We start from the raw sequence: 18,871 nt of genomic DNA on the forward strand, positions 1-18,871 counted from the left end.
GTTGCAAATGGCAAGATTTCATTCTTTTTTGTGGCTAAATAATATTCCATTGTGTATACACACCACTTCTTCCTTATCCATTCTTCTATTGATGTACGCTTGGGCTACTTCTATAGTTTGGCTAGTGTAAACAATGCTTCTATAAACAAAGGGTGCATGTATCTCTTTGAATTAGGGAGGAACATTCTTATCACAGGAGACTAGAAGTCAACCTCAAAATGGATCTGTACAAGCAAACCATCTAAAGGGACCCTCATCCTCTGTTAGTTTTCCCTTTACATTTCCTAGTCACTTTCCCATGGTTAACTGTCTTGTCAGTTCTCCACAAATATATTGTTTCTTTAAGAAGTATGTACATTGTCAGTCCTAAATGCTTCTTTGGGTCTTCATTTCCCTTCAGACTCCCATGTGCACATAAAAATAGTAAATAAAATGTGCATGTTTTTCTCCTGTTCACTTGTCTTATGGCAACTTAATTCTCAGACCCAGGTGCAGAACCTAAGAAGGTAGAGGAAAGGTTTTCCTCCCCTACATTACATTATGTACTCTGTGTGTTAGGACCATCCCTCCCCTCTCTTTCCTTTCACAAATATTCTTCAGTGTACTTGCTTGTTGTGACTCCAGATGAAATTTTAAGAGATTTTGCCAAGTTCCAAAAACTGTAAACTAGAGATTTGGCCTAGAATAATTCTAAGTATATAAGTTCATATGGAAACTACACATTATTCTGTTTGCCATTCAGTATCTTAACATATCTTTTCATTTATGGAAATCATTTTTTCTCTCTCTGTAATTTTATAATTTCCCTCATATAGGGGCCTCAGATTTCTTTTTCTTCCTTGGGAATTTGGCTTCGGGGCTTGTTAGTGTTATTTCAAATGTGATCCCTTTTTTCTCCATTATAATTTTTAATTAGTAAGTTTCTGGTCTGCTGGAAAGCTCTAGACTTTTGTACATGAGGCTTGTATTTATTCTCTGCCACTTGCCAAGGACCTCCCATGTTCCAGGCCATGTGCAAGTGCTAATCTTCACAATAACTTTGAGGAAACTGAGGTTAATGAATGTATTATTGTAAAAGTTTTTCAGTTGATTCTCTGAAGCTTTCTCTCTATGTAATGACATCATCTACACAAAATGATAACCTCGTCTCTGTCTTTTTAATAATTACATTTTTTATTTCCTTTCTTTGCCATCTCTTAGGGCAAATGGAACATCATTTAAACCTCTTTTAATGACTCAGGCACATCATTACGGAGACTGGCAATGCTAACAAATTATGGGCTATTTCGTCCCTGCTTGAAATTGATGCCACTGATGGTGTTTTCTCTCACATCTGCTTACTGGCCTCTAGCTGCTCTACCCCACCTATTCTGTAGTTCTCAATAGACTAAATAATAAACCATTAAATTGGTGCACTTAATTTTAGATTACCTTCCAGGTTGTATGGTTGGAAGCTTCCGTTGGAAAGTGGTGTTCCTGACAGCTATTCGGTGTTCCGACACTTCCCTGCTTATTCTAAACGGTGGAGGTCATCGAAAGCCTGCCTCCTGGACAAGAGAATACTCCCATACAGTGAACTTTTATTAAAAAATCACCAGCATGCTAGTTAGGGGATAGGCAGTCCCAGTTTTATTGACTTGCAATATATGTCACTTCTGCCCTCTGGATCTCATCTATAAAATGGCTGGGAGTATGACAATATTAATATTGCCTGTTTCTAGAAATATAACATCACAGTTTTCTAAACTTTTTAAAAAAGATTTATTTATTTATTTATTTATTTATTTATTTATTTATTTTAGAGCGGGAGTGGGGAGGGGCAGAGGGAAAGAGAATCTCAAACAGACTCCTTACTGAGCATGGAGCCTGATGTGGGGCTCATTCTCAAAACCCGGGGATCATGACCTGAGCCAAAATCAAGAGTCAGACACTTAACCAAATGAACCACCCAGGCACCCCCACAGGTTTCTAAACTTTTAACACACATTATTTCATTTGTTCATTCAAATAACCTTTTGAAGTGTTCAGGCCAGGGACCATCATTCCCACTTTAAGATGGGAAAACTGGAGCCCAGGAGACTGAGTTATATAGACTAACAGAGGTTTCTAGAGTTCGAGCCTGAGCTAGAGACTTGGTCTGGTGTTTTCAAGTTCACTGCTCTTTCTTCTACCCCGTGCTTTCCACATGCACAGGTGCCTTAAAATCTATCTAAGCGTGTTCCCTTAATATTTCTAGTTAGCTGGTAAACCTACTGTTGATCGATTCCTGTCAGGTTTGCTGGGGGATAGGGAGCACATTGTCCCTTATCCTCCACCACCAGCACTCTAAACGGGAATACTCCCAGTCTCAGTATAGACTCTTCCCTGGGAGCAAACTAATTCCTTATTCCCAGGGCCTGGCTTCTGGTTTTACTGAGAGGGTGCATGTGAGAGCTTTAGGGCCAATTGCAAAGGTAGAGGGCACAGTGCCCAAGACTGTCCTCACTTCTGACACCAGTGTAAGTTCAATGGGTCCCCAAATCACCATCTGGTTTGGTGTTTTCTAGAAAGACTCACGGGACTCACTGAAAGCTGGTTTATCCACAGTTATGCTTTATTACAGGGGAAAGAGAGAGATAAAGGTCAGCCAAAGGAAAAGACACAGAGGACAGAGTCCAGGAGGGTTCCAAATACACAGCTTCTTTGGCTGTGCCTGAAAGGCGCTGCTCTTCAGTTCTCCAAGGGAAAATGAGCCCACCCCGCATTGGGGGCTTTCACCCAGCAAGAGGAGACGTGCTGTATGACATCGATGTGTGACAGTTCGCACAGGGTCTTGCCAACCAGTGAAGCTCACCTCATCTTCAGTGTTCGATTTTTCTTGGGGTTCCATTACACAGGCATGATAGACTGACTGACTGATAGCATGTTATTGACCTCAGTCTCCAGGCCACTGATACTAGAAGACCCAAAGCCTTGGCCCCAAGTCATGTTGTCGGTCTTTCTGGGGTGGCCAACCCCCCATCTAAATCACTGCTCCCAGAAGACTCACACCAGAGGTCACCCGCTAGCAGCCAGGAACAAAGGTCAGACCTCTTCAGAGGGTGGTTAATTCTTCACCCCACAGTGCAGCTGACATTTCTTTGCTTCCTGTGTAGTTAGGAAGAGAGCTCAAGAGCTTCAGCTCAGGGGTGCAGACTTTTTGAAGAGAGAGTTCGCTTTGGCTGTGCCTGAAAGGCGCTGCTCTTCAGTTCTCCAAGGGAAAATGAGCCCACCCCGCATTGGGAAACAGCCCTTAACTAATCAGCAGCACTAACAGCATTCTCCAGGAGGCCTCAGATCTCTAATCAGCAACTCGAATCATGCTGTGGAAATTGCCCTTAATGTGTCATCCAAATTTTATGTAGCCCCCAAATGTTTCATTTAAATGTAAAACAAAGATAACAGAGTGTATCCTAGTGAAATGTGTCCCTCTTCGAATCAGGTTGCTCTTTCCCTAGCACTCAAAATTCAAACCCTGCTGAGAAGTTACCTGGCATCACCTTCCCAGCCAGCAAAACTCCGATCAGAGAAAGCCAACTATTTTTGAAATCTTTCTTCAGAGCATTTCAAATACAGTGCCAGTCAATGACCAAGAACCTCCTTGGGGACAGGCACTAGACTCGCTGTGGAGAATACAGAGGCATGTCCGCGGTGCATCCTGCCCTCTGGGATCTGACAGTCTGGAAGGGCAAGGAGATGCCCATGCCAATAACCCAAGGCAGGTGGGAGAAATGACACCGCACAGACTTAAAGGGAAAGGAGATGAGAAGTTTCTTCCTCAGAGTCTGAGACATAGGCCCATGTCTTGTCCTTTCCAAGACTGAGAAGACTTTTCTCTGTGACCTAATCCTGGAACATCTGTCTTACTTTGAAGTCTCTTTTTGGAAACTCCAGCCAAAAAGTCCAATATGGAGCAATTCCATTCATTGGAATGCATTTCTACCAGGCGTCAGGTCTTCTGAGCAATCCCCTTCCTCTAGGCCTCTCAGGGAGTCAGCATGGCTTGTGGAGGAGGGCGCCCGCAGAAAGGCGACACGAGAGCTCAACTGAAGCCCTGGAGCTTTGTCAGTGGAGCCACGTCTTGGCCTTGAGCTTTGGCGAGTCGTGACAGACAGAGAAGTTTTGTTTCCGGGAAAACAACACCAAGCACCGAGCAGTTAGCTGAGACACTCCCTTCCTTCTCTGCTGGCTTAATGAATGATAAAATTAAGTTCACGGGTACAGTGTGAATTGTCTTATTTATTAAATTTCCCATAGGCATTTCCATATTGAATGACCTTTTTAAAAAGCCAAGAAACGGTTTCATTTTTTTAGTAATATTACATGTGGTTAGGGTGAGAATGGAATGGGGCCAGGCGGAGCTACTGCTAATATTAAAAACAAGAGACTCAGAAGCCCTGTTTTAGTCCATATGCAAATTTTAAGAAGTCACTTAGCTGCTACCCCCTTTTTCCTATCTGTGAAAAATAGCCCCTGGCCCAGGCCACCTACCCCACACCCACATGAACTGTGTATGTGGCACATCAACTTTCCAGTACCACAATTTCCATTTGGACCAGTCTCAGTTCCTAAAGGGCTGACAGCAAGTTTCCCCTCCCATGGCCTCTAGCTTCCAAGGCTGGGGAGCCCTCCTGCAATGCTCAACCTCGTAAACCGACCAGTTCCTACCACCACCTGATCTTGTTCCCCTCCACACCCCAGTGGGACACATTCTTACCCATGTCAGTGCCCTCCAGCAAAAACCACCAGGAGCACCCCTACACAACCCATGGGTGTTTCCGTGGGGGGCCGGGAGGGTGTTAAAAAAGACCCACAGGACATAGGCTTGCACGTGCTGATTTTGGGGAGTGTTCAAGGAAGCAGGGCTGTGCTCTAGATTGGGTAGTATCAGGAGGCTGGCTCATTCTCTGATTGGTATCTTTAGAAATGTTAGGTATAGGGAGGGCAGACTAGAAGGAAACCAGGGGTGCAGTTGATAAAGAAAGAGCCATCCACCATATTAGCTGGGAGAGATGTTTGGTATCGTGACGTGGACAAGGTTCAAGTTTTGTCTGCGTTCAGACATAAGTATGAAGTGGTCTTGTTTTTATCTTGATCCATCATGATCACAGAGTGGCTTTGTCTGATGCTGAGATTCCCTGAAATTGTTTCCTTCAATAGGAGAGCACTGAGACTTTGCTAGTGGTGCCAAGCCCTCTCAGCGCAATGCCAAGTCTGCAGTTACAGCACCAGCCCTGCAGTTTTCCTTCTCAGCCAGGAGGTCTCCTTGCTCTCTGCTCAAGTCATGCCCATCCTTAGCCCTGGGATGAGGGGGAGGCAGAAGAGGCAAGAAGAGCACACAACTTAAGGAGGCATCCACTCTCAGGTACTGGCCATGTCCTTGCATGACCCCAACAGGGAGTGGTTCCTTATGTCTCATGCCTCCCTCTCCGACATTGCCTCACCTCTTCCTCGTCTGTGAAGTCCTCCACCCTTCCTTCTTCTTTCACCCTAAATCCTACCCGGACCAGATTCAGACATACTGAGACCACCGATGGCAATCAGGACTCATACCTCAAAATACGTCACCTTAGCCTATTGGGCATTTTAAGCTGAAGGAGTTTGAGAACATGGCAGAAGCAGGAAGGTCACTCTGACGTCCTCCCCATCTCAGCCTTCTTCCCTGAAACAGGTCATAAAGTCCTCCTGTGAGAGGTGCCCTGGCTACACCCAGTCCCTGGAGGAAAGGAGCATGCTTATCTCCAAAGACAAAGGGACGCCAGGAAGAATCCTAACAAACAGGACTTGCTAGGTTTCCCCAGTTTGCTTCACTTACCAGCTGCTCCTTGCCCTGTCATATTCCCCCGTGACTGTCCACTCTCCAACCAACGTGGCATAAAAGCACACAAGTCTAACTGCTCCTTCAGGTCTTTGTTTCCTTATGAAGTCTCCCGTGTCAGATAAGACTTACACTAAATAAATTCGTGTGCGTTTCTTCTGTTTATCTGTCTTTGTCAGTTTGATTTTCAGACCCAGCCAGGGGTCTTAAAGAGGATCGAGGACAACTTTTTCCTCCTTTATCCCCATATAGCTTTCACCTCCCTGACTGTCAATGCCCTCATGCTCATCCCTCCCACACTGTAGCTCTTCATTATTTGCTAATTGTTTTTTGTGGATTTCTTTGTTTTCTCCAATTGTACTACAGATTTTAGCCTAAAAGGTTCTTTCCCATCACTCATGTCTCAACCTAACTGGCCCCCTGAGAGAAGACCTCCCAGCCCACCCTAACTAAAATACACCCAGCTCTATTCATCCTTTCTCTTTGCCTTGGTTTGTTCTCTTCATTCCTTGATCACTCTCTGACATGATTTTAATTTTAAGGTTATTTTCTGTCCCCGCCAGCCACTCCAATATTAGTACCAGGAACACAAGTATTTCGTCTGTCTTGTTCATTCCTGTATCTCCAGGGTCTTGTCATGTTTATGTTTTTGACAGTCAATATGCATTTACTGCAAGCCCATGCATGAGGTATAGTAAGTGTCCTGTGTATACAGGGGCAAGGGAGGGATGTTGGAATAGAAACATAGGGGCGCCTGGGTGGCTCAGTTGGTTAAGCGTTTGCCTTTGGCTCAGGTCATGATCCCAGAGTCCTGGGATCGAGCCCCTGCATCGAGCCCCGCATTGGGCTCCCTGCTTAGCAGGTAGCCTACTTCTCCCTCTCCCTCTGCCTGCCTGTCTGCCTACTTGTGATCTTTCTCTCTCTCTCTCTCTCTCTGTCAAATAAATAAATAAAATCTTAAAAAAAAAAAAAGAACATAGAATCCTTGCCTTCCTGTGGTTTACAATCCAAGTGCGTCGGCACTTGAATGGTTTTGGATTAAGCAAATAGGTGTTAGCAGATGTTCACATATATATACTGCTAACTGATGCCCTGATTGCCAATCATTTAAAAAATCTAATGGTCCTATTTGGACTATTTAAGTGGCTACATACAATTAGTAATTAAACTGCACTTTAGAAAAGGGAGTTTTGAGATTGAGAATTTTCTTTGCTAATTTTCCTAAATTCATAAAATTTTAAATTATAAATCAGTGAGGATTCCATGCAGGGTTAAATTCCTGTTTCAACTCTCCCCTGAAGAGTTTTAGGCGATGTGGCCGGAATGGAAATAACAATAATCGTTGGGGGAGGGAGGGCTGTCAAATAAAAATTTCATTTGTTTGTTTAGGTCCTCACTTTCCTATTATTGCCTGGTGTGACTTTTTATAGTTGTTTATGATGAGGGAACTTTCATTTTCATCAGCTGACCTTGACCTTTATACTGGTTCAGTTCAGCTGCTATTTATCAGGTAAATGTGTACAGAGTTCACAGCACCAAACTAATCAGGAGCCAAGCCATAGATTGTCTAATGCTTCTAGAATGAGGGGCGACACCAGAGAGGTGCCTCTTTATATTTTAACCAAATGATTTTTTTGCCCTTTGAATTATCTCCTCAATTACTTAGACTTTAATGGCATTCAGTATCTGTGTGTGGAAATTGGATGCAGGTATTTCTGAGGTGTGAGAAATCTCACCTATCTGCTTCGGTTTAAGTGGTTCTAGATTGCAAAGTGCTGGATAGGGCTGTTATTTATACAAAACAATCAAATGAAACTCTCTATATGCATAAAAACAGATCTGGAAAGCTACCTAAATGCCCTCTGGGTAAGAAGCAGGATTTGGGAAAGAGAGTCAAGGCAGACTTTGGCTTTATCTGTACTGTTTGTATTTTTTTCTTTTTCTTTTTTTAAACTTTTATTTATTTATTTATTTGAGAGGGAAAGCCAGAGAGAGAGCACAAGCAAGGGGAGCAGCAGAGGGAGAAGGAGAAGCAGGCTCCCCGACATGGGGCTTGATCCCAGAACCCTGGGATCACAACTTGACCCGAAGGCAGCTGCTTAACTGACTGAGCCACCCAGGCACCCCTGTTTGAATTTTTTATAGTGAGTGTACATTTGTACGTTAGTCATATAATAAAATAATTTCTCCCAGATAATTAAACAAGAAAAAGAAATAAAAAAAACATCCATATTGGAAAGGAAGAGATAAAACTATCACTATTGCAGATGATACAGAGCTCTCTAAAGACCCCACCAAAAACTTGTTAGAACTAATAAATGAATTCAGTAAGGTTGCAGGATATAAAATCAATATACAAAAATCTGTTGTATTTATATACAATAATAACTAGCAGAGAGATAATTTTTTTAAATCCCATTTACAAATGCACCAAAAAGAATAAAATACCTAGGAATAAACTTAATGAAGAAAGTAAAAAACCTATACACTGAAAAGCATAAGACATTAATGAAAGAAACTGAAGATGACACAAATAAATGGAAAGATATTCCATGCTCATGGATTGGAAGAACCAATATTGTGAAGATGTCAATGCTACCTAGAGCAATCTACACATTCAATGCAATCCCCATCAAAATACCATCCACTTTTTTCAAAGAAATGGAACAAATAATCCTAAAATTTGTATGGAACCAGAAAAGACCCCAAATAGCCAGAGGAATGTTGAAAAAGAAAAGCAAAGCTGGTGGTATCACAATTCTGGACTTCAAGCTCTATTACAAAGCTGTCATCATCAAGACAGTATGGTACTGGCACAAAAACAGACACATCGATCAATGGAACAGAATAGAGAGCCCAGAAATGGACCCTCAACCCTATGGTCGACTCATCTTTGACAAAGCAGGAAAGAATGTCCAATGGAAAAAAGACGGTCTCTTCAACAAATGGTGTTGGGAAAATTGGACAGCCACATGCAGAGGAATGAAACTGGACCATTTCCTTACACCACATGCAAAAATAGACTCCAAATGGTTGAAAGACCTAAACGTGAGACAGGAGTCCATCAAAATCCTAAAGGAGAACACAGGGAGCAACCTCTTCGACCTCAGCCACAGCAACGTCTTCCTAGGAACATAGCCAAAGGCAAGGGAAGCAAGAGCAAAAATGAACTATTGGGATTTCATCAAGATAAAAAGCTTTTGCACAGCAAAAGAAACAGTCCACAAAACCAAAAGACAACCGACAGAATGGGAGAAGATATTTGCAAATGACATATTGGATAAAGGGCTAGTATCCAAAATCTATAAAGAACTTATCAAACTCAACACCCAAAGAACAAATAATCCAATCAAGAAATGGGCAGAAGACATGAACAGACATTTTTCCAAAGAAGACATCCAAATGGCCAACAGACACATGAAAAAGTGCTCAACATCGCTCAGCATCAGGGAAATCCAAATCAAAACCTCAATGAGATACCACCTCACACCAGTCAGAATGCCTAAGATTAACAAGTCAGGAAACAACAGATGTTGGCGGGGATGTGGAGAAAGGGGAACCCTCCTACACTGTTGGTGGGAATGCACACTGGTGCAACCCCTCTGGAAAACAGTATGGAGGTTCCTCAAAAAGTTGAAAATAGAGCTACTATATGATCCAGCAATTGCACTACTGGGTATTTACCCCAAAGATACAAATGTAGGGATCCGAAGGGGTATGTGCACCCCGACGTTTATAGCAGCAATGTCCACAATAGCCAAACTGTGGAAAGAGCCAAGATGTCCACCGACAGATGAATGGATAAAGAAGAGGTGGTATATATACACAATGGAATATTATGCAGCCATCAAAAGGAATTGCCATTTGCAACGACGTGGATGGAACTGGAGGGTGTTATGCTGAGTGAAATAAGTCAATCAGAGAAACATGTATCATATGACCTCACTGATATGAGGAATTCTTAATCTCAGGAAACAAACTGAGGGTTGCTGGAGTGGTGGGGGGTGGGAGGGATGGGGTGGCTGGGTGATAGACATTGGGGAGGGTATGTGCTACGGTGAGTGCTGTGAATTGTGCAAGACTGTTGAATCACAGATCTGTACCTCTGAAACAAATAATGCAATACATGTTAAGAAAAAAAAAGAAGATAGCAGGAGGGGAAGAATGAAGGGGAGTAAGTCGGAGGGGGAGACGAACCATGAGAGACGATGGACTCTGAAAAACAAACTGAGGGTTCTAGAGGGGAGGGGGGTGGAGGATGGGTTAGCCTGGTGATGGGTATTAAAGAGGGCATGTTCTGCATGGAGCACTGGGTGTTATAAAAAAAACCCAAAAAACATAACAAGTAAATTATACACAGAAAAACAAAAACAAAAACAAAAAACCCCCCAAAACTAATGATGTAATGTATGGTGATTAACATAACATAATAAGAAAAATTAAAAAGAAAAACAACAACAAGTTGCGGTATATACGTACAATGGAATACTATTTGACCATAAAAAAAAAAAAAGAAATCTTGCCATTTGTGAAAAAATGGATGGACCCTGAGGGCATTATGCCAAGTGAAATAAGTCAGACAGAAAAAGATACCACAGGATCTCACTTATGCATGGAATCTAAAAACAACCACAAAAATAAACCAAGCTCATGGATACGGAGAACAAATTAGTGGTTGCCGGTGGTAAGGGGTGGGTGTTGGGCAAACTGGGTTAAGAAGGTCAAAAGGCACAAACTTCCAGTTATAAAATAAATAAGTCGGGGATATAATGTACAGTCTGGTGACTATAGTTAATAATACTATACTGCATATTCAAAAGTTGCAAAGAGAATAAAACTTAAACGTCCTCACAGCACAAGAGAAAAAAAATTGTAACTATGTATGGTGAGGGATTTTAACTAGACTTATCGTAGTGATCATTTTGTAATATATATAAATACCAAATCATGGTTTACACTTGACACGAACACAATGTTATATGTTATTTAAAAAAATAATAATTTCAAAAAATAAGTTTGAGAGAGACAAATACACAATGAATGTCATCTTCTCAGATTCTATACCAAGGAAGTAAGAAAATCTCTGCTCTCAGTGAGATTGTACACATTTTCCTGAAATTCACAAGCAGAAGAAAGAAAAGAAGTGTGCCTGGAGGTCTCTGGTGATTCCTCTGTGAGAAGCCGCTGTTCCCAGCAGATGTCTTATTGATGACTCCTGGTCTGCAGCTCATTTCCCAAGAACTTTCAATTCCCCGCTGGATGTCTTTTCATCTCCTCCTAGTGCCGCCTCTGGTCCCCCACTCCCTGCTCAGCTACCATCTTGTGTCCCCGCATTTCAGGATCTCCCCCTTCCAATGCTGACCTGCTATTGATGGGAGATCAGTTTTGACTCTTGTCAGTCACTGCCAACATTTCAGTCACCCTGCCCTCAAGTGCCTCAGCGCTGCTGAAGGAGCGAGGTGTTCCTGAGCTCTCCTGGGGTGACTCCACCCAGCTGGATGCCTAAAACAAGGACAGTCAAAACTGATAGGCTGGTAACAGCCCTGGAGATATTCTGGAGGTGAAACTGGCTCTAATAACTCTCAGGAGTTAGAATTGAGAACCTTGGAGAGAACGGGGCAGTTAGCAGTGAGAGTTTGCATAGAATATGCAACAGAAAGAGCCTTGAAGTAGAAAGGGGGCCAAGAGAAGCCATGAGCACGTTGCAGTGGAGAGGAGGCAGGATCAATGGGCCCACAGATACTGTAAGAAAGGATGGTGAGTACAAGGTGGGGAAACCAGTTGACAGTGAAAGAGAAACGGAGAAGCTCAGAGAAGCAAACCTGCAGAGAATGCACTGGTCTCGTTCATGGTAGAGGCCTCCCAGAAGACCCGGGAACTCCACCGCCTGAGCTGCCACAATGGTCTTGGCATCCACACGACTTTCTCCTCCCAGTCTCCTTGAGCCTAATTCTGATACGCTTCCTACGCTTCCTGAAACGCAATTCTCCTGCTTTGCCTGGGTTCCCTGGGACTTGGCCACGTGGCTGAGGTCACTGTTTCCTCATTTCTAAAAAAAATACATGCAGCACATGCTTCATTACCTGATTCTTAGTCTTAAAATCGAGAGAGCCTACCTCAAATGATCAGCTTGCCATGCAGGTGTCCCCTCACTACAGAAGGTGGGATGGACACAGCTGAGCAGAATGGAAAAGGCCTGGTCTTCCAAGCACATTGGCCTGAGCCGCAGTCCACAATCTACCAAAGGTGCGTTGTGAGACTTTGGGCAAGCTACTTAACTGCTTCTGAGACCCGTCCTTTCTACCTTGAAATGCCGATGGCTCCGGACTGCTATGAGACCCAAGCACGGTTCATGCAAGCAGCTGGTAGGGTGCCTGCCAAGGGTTCGCACTTGATACAAGTCCATACCCTTCCTTCTTCTCTCTGGATGCTTCTTACCTTACACAGTAAAGGCCAGCCCACCCACCCCCCTTCAGTAGCAGCAGCTATGGTTAAAGTCGTCTGCTTCCTATCTCCCTGGGTTCTACTGTTTAACTGTTTTGTGCTTGCACACTTAAAGAGTGATAGTCAGTCTGGTCAAAGCTGTAAACATGGATTTGGGGCGAGTTTGGGCCCGTTTCTTTGCTATCTACTGAGAGTTCATTAGAAGAAAATGCTAAGAAACCCCATGATGGGACAGTCAAGTGCAGGCCAGTGGGGGTGGGGGGTGCTACCTTTGCATACCTATACCCAGTCTGCCATCAACAAATATTTATTGAGCTGCTCTTATGTGCAAAGGGACTGTCAAGATAGAAGGTACCACAGCATTGAAAGGGATGAAATTGCTGTACAGAAAGATTGAATCACAGCAAGTCTATTTTGAGTTTGCTTATTTAGGAATCGCAAATGTATGCTGGATATTTGAACAATGCAATAAACACCATAAGCATAGTGCCTAACTCTCTTTACAAGATCTTAACTAGGACCAACTAAGATTTAATATAAAAGTGTCCCTTGCATAGAGCCAAAGTGTCTGACTCCTACATAGGGCTCATTAAGTATTTATGAATGAGTGACTCTAGATGCCGCAGGAATCAGCAAACATCTATAAATCTGGCTGAGCTAAAATGAGTATTACCATCTAGAAAGACACATGGTAATATTGTGATTATGGTGGTACCAAATTACCCTAAAATCATAAATTCGAGAAGCATCCGAACACATATTCTTCCTCAGAAACTAATCTGTCTCTTTTTCCTGCTTGGACCTCTTTCTCCTGCAAGCCTACAGATTGTCATTTATGAAAAGGGATAAATACAGTTCTTTCTGAAACTGTTTGCTCCAAATTCTAATAATCTCAGAGAAGTGGCTTTCTGTGCCCTGCTGACCTCCTTCTCTTAAAACGAGAAAAAGCAAAACAACAAAAACAACAACAAAAACCCCATAGGCCAAAAAACTGAGCATCCCCAATAATCAAATTAGTCAATGTAAAATATGGATATCCCACAAGCACAGTCAATTATTTTTTAAGCACAAAAGACCAATGCAAGCATAATTATTCTGCCAACTTAAAAATCTGCTTTGAAAAAATACAAACCACAGCATCAACAATTTTCTGAGGACCATGAAATGAGGATGAATCTTTAATGAAAAATCCAATGAGAAAACTTGAGAGATAATTCATTCTTCCTACCACAAAACAAATGTTCCTCCAAAATATGTATCTCAAGTCAGTATAAATCTCAGCTTGAGGAAAGAGCAAAAATCTCATCAGCAAGGAGATCACTACAATTGTCAGTGAAGTGATGAAAAGTTTGACAGGGGAGCGATCTAGAACCTAAATTATATTTACCTTCTCTGGAAGCACTTGTCATTTGTCATATAATATACACATCCGTTCTATGCCTTTGTCTAAAAGTTGGGCAGAATCTGTTTAAGTCAGCAGAAATGTTAACTTAAAAAATGAAATGACTGACTTTTCACATTGAAGCCCTTTATATGAGAAGTTCTGCTGCAAGGAACAACCCAAAATAGCTTGCCTAGGTGGCCTCAAATGCCAGTACCCGAGGGGAGAAAACACCTCATCAAGAAAAGGTCAAATTAAACCAGGAGAATAGGATGTGGCATCTAATTACCATCTCTCAACTCAACACTTAGTTGTTAGGTAAGTACCATCCGACAAGATGATGGATGGAAAAAACATCTTAAAGGGAAGAATCCAAATGACCAAAATTGTTCAAAAACGAGAATGTCTAGGATATTGCTTTCGGGATCCATACCATGAATCCAGTGTCATTACAACGCTGCATTCAATGAAATCCAGTTATATCTCATGATTAAATGATGTGGGATGGGCGCTAAGACACACCATTTCCTCCTACTTCACTTCATTTTATTTTTAAGACATTTTCCCATCATCATCATCATTATCATCATCAAATATTTAACAAATTATTGTGTGCCTCATAAGAAGAGGGGCTAGAATGCCTACCAGCTAGCATAGTAAGACTCTTCCTGCTACTTCAGCGCCTGTTGTTCTTTCTTTTCTCGCCCAAAAGACCCTTTCTGGGATTCCCTCTGACAATCCATCCTGTACTGTCTTGGGTGTGTGGCATGCTTAGTGTGACTTTTTCCTGCCTAAGGCAATTCTGGGTCTTACACTTGCCACCTGCTCAACTCTTCCTGGTCAGTGTTGAACATTGGCTTTCAAAAGATACTGACAGAAGTGAAATCAATCAAACCCCTCAGATACACAGGTCTTCTGCCATTTTCTCTGTCTCAGGAATGAGAAAGCCATCTTACCCATCAAGAATTCATATAATGACCTTTACAGATTTTTCATGCCAGTCATCCTGGGTTTTTCCCTGAAGTGCCTTTTTTTTCTTAGAATTTTTCTGTTTTATGTTCCTTGAAGTAACCTTAAATAGCTTAGCTGTGTGTGTGTGTGTGTGTGTGTGTGTGTGTGTGTGTGCGCGCGCGTGCGCACGTGCACGCGCGCGCGCCTGTTTACTCTGCTCTCTCTATGGCTCCCACCTCCCTTCTCCTTTAAGTCCAACAGAGTCTCTATACAGAAAGAATCACTGTGTGTGGACGGATACACTGCCTGGCACAACGAAGAGCTCTGTGAAAAGGCAACTTTTATTCTTTTTCAGTGAGATTAATCTGATTAATTATAATGCTATCATTTGTAAGAACAGCATGTCAAGGATACAGGTACAATGAGGTAAGTAAAACTTATGCGGCTTTAGAGTGGCAAAGCATATTCACAATACTCCTGATTATCATCTCCAGAAAACGGAAGTTCAGAAAGCAGTTCTTTGCCTCCAGATTGCTGTGTTTCACCTCACATTGCACCATAGAGAACATGTCCTTTCCTCCTTAGAGAGTTCTCAGCAAGCCAGCCCTCTTGTTCATTTCTCTCTGTTTAGATGTGTTTTATTCACAACTAATTGGTTCAATGACTTGTAAATTTATTCCGTCAATACCTGCTCCCAAACCCTGCTACCCATTCCAGAAAGGATTTAAGTTAGATTGTCCTCATTCGTGGGGAAAAACAAAGGGGCAGTCTTGTTCCTCAGCATTTCTTCACAGAGCCCTTTGTCCCCTAGCAGGGCTTCTGCTCCTTGTCTCTCAGCCAAGAAGCAAGCCCTGCTCTTTGGAAACCTGCGCCATCTTTCTCTTCTAGAGCAGCTGTGAAGTACCTGCCCACCCCCCACCCCCCACGCCCCACGCCTCTAGTGCTTCCCTCTGAAGATACATAGTTTCTAAATGTCTCCCTTGAGCTCAAAATCCACATACACAAAACAGCTGATAAAGAAAAAGATACTTTAGGCAACTTCTCAGGAAATTCAGTCCTCCAGGTTAAAATGAATCCAAATCTTGCCAAGATGTATCATGGGCTCCACCCATCCGAGTGTGTTCACAGAAACTGAAACTGATAAATAGAAATTTACCCAGACATTTTCCACATATGCTTGTTCATTTCATGCCTGGTAACTCTAGAATGACTGCTCTTACAGAAACATGAGGTGTTTTTCGCTTTGCCCCCTCCTATCCCTGCAGTGAGTCTAAATTCCTCCTGCCCAAAATCAAACATGTTTTTATGTCTTCCTGTCCACTTAGGAAAATGCCTCTAGTTTTCCTGGGGATGTTTTTTCCAATTGGAAGAATTTATAGACAGAAAATAGCTCAGCTGATAAACGTGATCATCTTTCACTTCAAAATGGACATACTCTTTCCCATATGTTGGGAATTATGGAGAGATTCTTTATCATCCCATTATACTCAGCTGTTGTTTACTTTTTGTGAATCGAATGTTGACAATTATAGTTCGAGCAGTTTTTTTTAGCAGCATATGCTGAACAAGATAAAATATTTAGAACAACTTACTTTGGACTTAGTAATTATGCTACATTCTTTCAGCCCATTTATGACTAAATTAGAACATTTAGTAATGTTTGGTGACAACTCCCACACTTTGTAAGCACCAAGGGGAAAAAATATAATTTATTTAATTGGTTTTCATTTGGAAGGGAAATAATCCCATTTCAAGCATCTCAGTGTTAGAAAAGACGCTATATTCTCCATGAAAATACACAGATGCTCATACATTTGGGAAATTAACATATATCTTCCTCGAGGAAACTTCTGAAGTCTATTTCATTACAATTACAACTGTTCCTTCCCCCATATATTTTTGTAGGATCACTACCTGCCCCCTTCTATTCACCTCATATATTCTTTACAGAAGCTGTGAACTTTAGACAAGAGGAAGCTATTAAATTATTGTTGGTTTCTGTGCCACAGACTAAGTGGCATCCTACATTCAATAAACACATAAGGAATGCCCACTCTATTACGCCAGGCCTGTGCTGGGCACTGGGATTCTGAGATGAGTGAAATGTGGTCCCTTCTTCAAATACCTTATGAATTAAAGTTAGAGACAAAGAGGAAATAGCACAATTACAGCTCTGTAGAGCAGAGGAGACACAGAGGGACACCTTAATCAGACAAAACAGGAAGGGGGTTGGCAGCAGGGCAGCGGAGAAATATTACAGAGAGTGGGCAACATTTGCGTAAGGGAGAGAGCACTACATGAAGCCCCCACTCAAAAGCCCCGAGGCAGGAGAATGCACCCCTGAGTGGGTGATAGCTATTGGGTGGGTGCTGAGCTGGCGGGAAAGGGGATTCAGACTGAAAAGTTACGTGCAGAACAGGTGGGGCTGGGCTGTGCACTTGAACTTTACTCTGAAGGTGTAAGGGCGTGGGGAGCCCATGAAGGATTCTGCATTTTTTTTCCTGGTGTCTGAGGTGGAAGGAAGCTAGATAGAGGGCAGTCTATGCTCTAGGAACCTGAACCAGGACTGTGGCAAAGGGGTGCAGAGGTGAGGACAGACCTGAGTGAGTTTTCAGGGTGGATCAGATAGTTTTAAATGTGGAAAATCTTGTTTGTAGGAAAGCCTAGGCAGAAAAACTGGAGAAGAGACAAAACTGCTTCATCCCTTTCCCATGCCACCCTGCTGTGCTGCAAGGGAGGGTCATCTTTGACTGTAATGATGGGTGATTATCCAGGACTGCCCACACCAGGTGCTAAGCAGGGATCAGAATATGCCACCCCAAAATGGGCTACTTTGGCATTAGGTTACTTTGAATTGAAGGCAACTGAAAATCGACAGGAAGAGTTCTCTGCCCTCCACTTGTCTGTCTAAAAGTGGAGTATACGTTTTCCTTTATGAAACTTCCCTCCGTCTCTGCCCCTAGACCAGGGAGGCAGGAATGACTCTAATCTCTGGAAATGGAGAGTCAGCACTGAGATGAGTCTGCATAAACAGACCTTGCCAAAATAACCTTCATCTTCCATTAGTTCTCCCATATATTTCCTAGCTACTTTCCCATGGTTTATCATTGCCTGAAACCCAAACCTCCTTTCCTTAGTTAAAATGGTATGTCAGCCCCTGAGACTAACTGCTTCTTGGAGCTTCACTCCTTTCTGTGGCCTCCCATGCATGTATATAGTAATAAAAGTGGTGTGCCTTTTCTCTTGTTAATCTATCTTTTGTTAGTTTAATTTGCAGGTCCCCAAAGACAAAACAGAAGAGCGTAGAGGGGAAGTTTTTCCTCCCTAATAACATATATCATCTCATTGAATCCTCATCCCTCTTAGTGGGGAAGGGACTGCTATTATCCCATTACACTGACTCAGCCAAGAGATGTTAAGGAGTTGGTGCAAGGTCAAGTAGCTAATAGGTAGCAGATCTGGTTTTTGGACCCCTGGGTATACCTACACAGCTTGATCATCTAACAACTATGCTGTTATCCCAGCATGATGCAAAGACAGTCTAACAGAGCCAGCAGGGATGGATTAGGGTGCCAGGAAATCCATAGTCTAATCCTGGTCCTGCCACTACCAACAATAAAGTTAACCATGGAAATATCTGTGTTGTCCTCTGTCGTTCAGATAATAAAATAATAACAATAATAATCTATTGCATGAGATGCAATATGACTTCGAGTAAATAATTGTAATGGGCTGAATTATGTCCCTCCCCCAAACTTCATATGTTGAAGTCTTAACCCCTACACCTCAGAATGTGACCTTATTTGGACATAGGAGATATTAGGGTGAGCCTTAATCCAATCTGAGTCATGTCCCTATAGGAAGAGGACATCAGGACATAGATTTACAGAGGGAAGAACCCGTGAAGACAGAGGGAATAGACCGCCATCCACACAAGAAGGCCTCAGAAGAACAAAGACCCCAGAAGAAACTAACGCTGGCCAGAAAAAAAAAAAAAAAAAAAGTCTTGATCTCAGACTTCTAGCCTCCAGAATTGTGAGAAAGTAAATTTCTGTTGTTTAAGCCACCCAGGATGTGGTACTTGGTTATGGCAGCACTAGCAAGAGAATGCAATCAGAGAATCTAGCTGTGTGTTATCAACACACAGTTTTCAAATTCCTATTATGTCCCAGGCACTATTCTAATCTTTTTCATCCACCTTGAAATAGCAGTGATTACCACCCTCCAAAGGTGAGCCCGTGAGCTAAACCACAGATATC

This window comes from Callorhinus ursinus, unplaced genomic scaffold (assembly GCF_003265705.2).
Source record: "Callorhinus ursinus isolate GAN/ISIS: 27379988/994484 unplaced genomic scaffold, GSC_fseal_2.0 scaffold44, whole genome shotgun sequence".
In the NCBI taxonomy this organism is placed as follows: domain Eukaryota; kingdom Metazoa; phylum Chordata; class Mammalia; order Carnivora; family Otariidae; genus Callorhinus; species Callorhinus ursinus.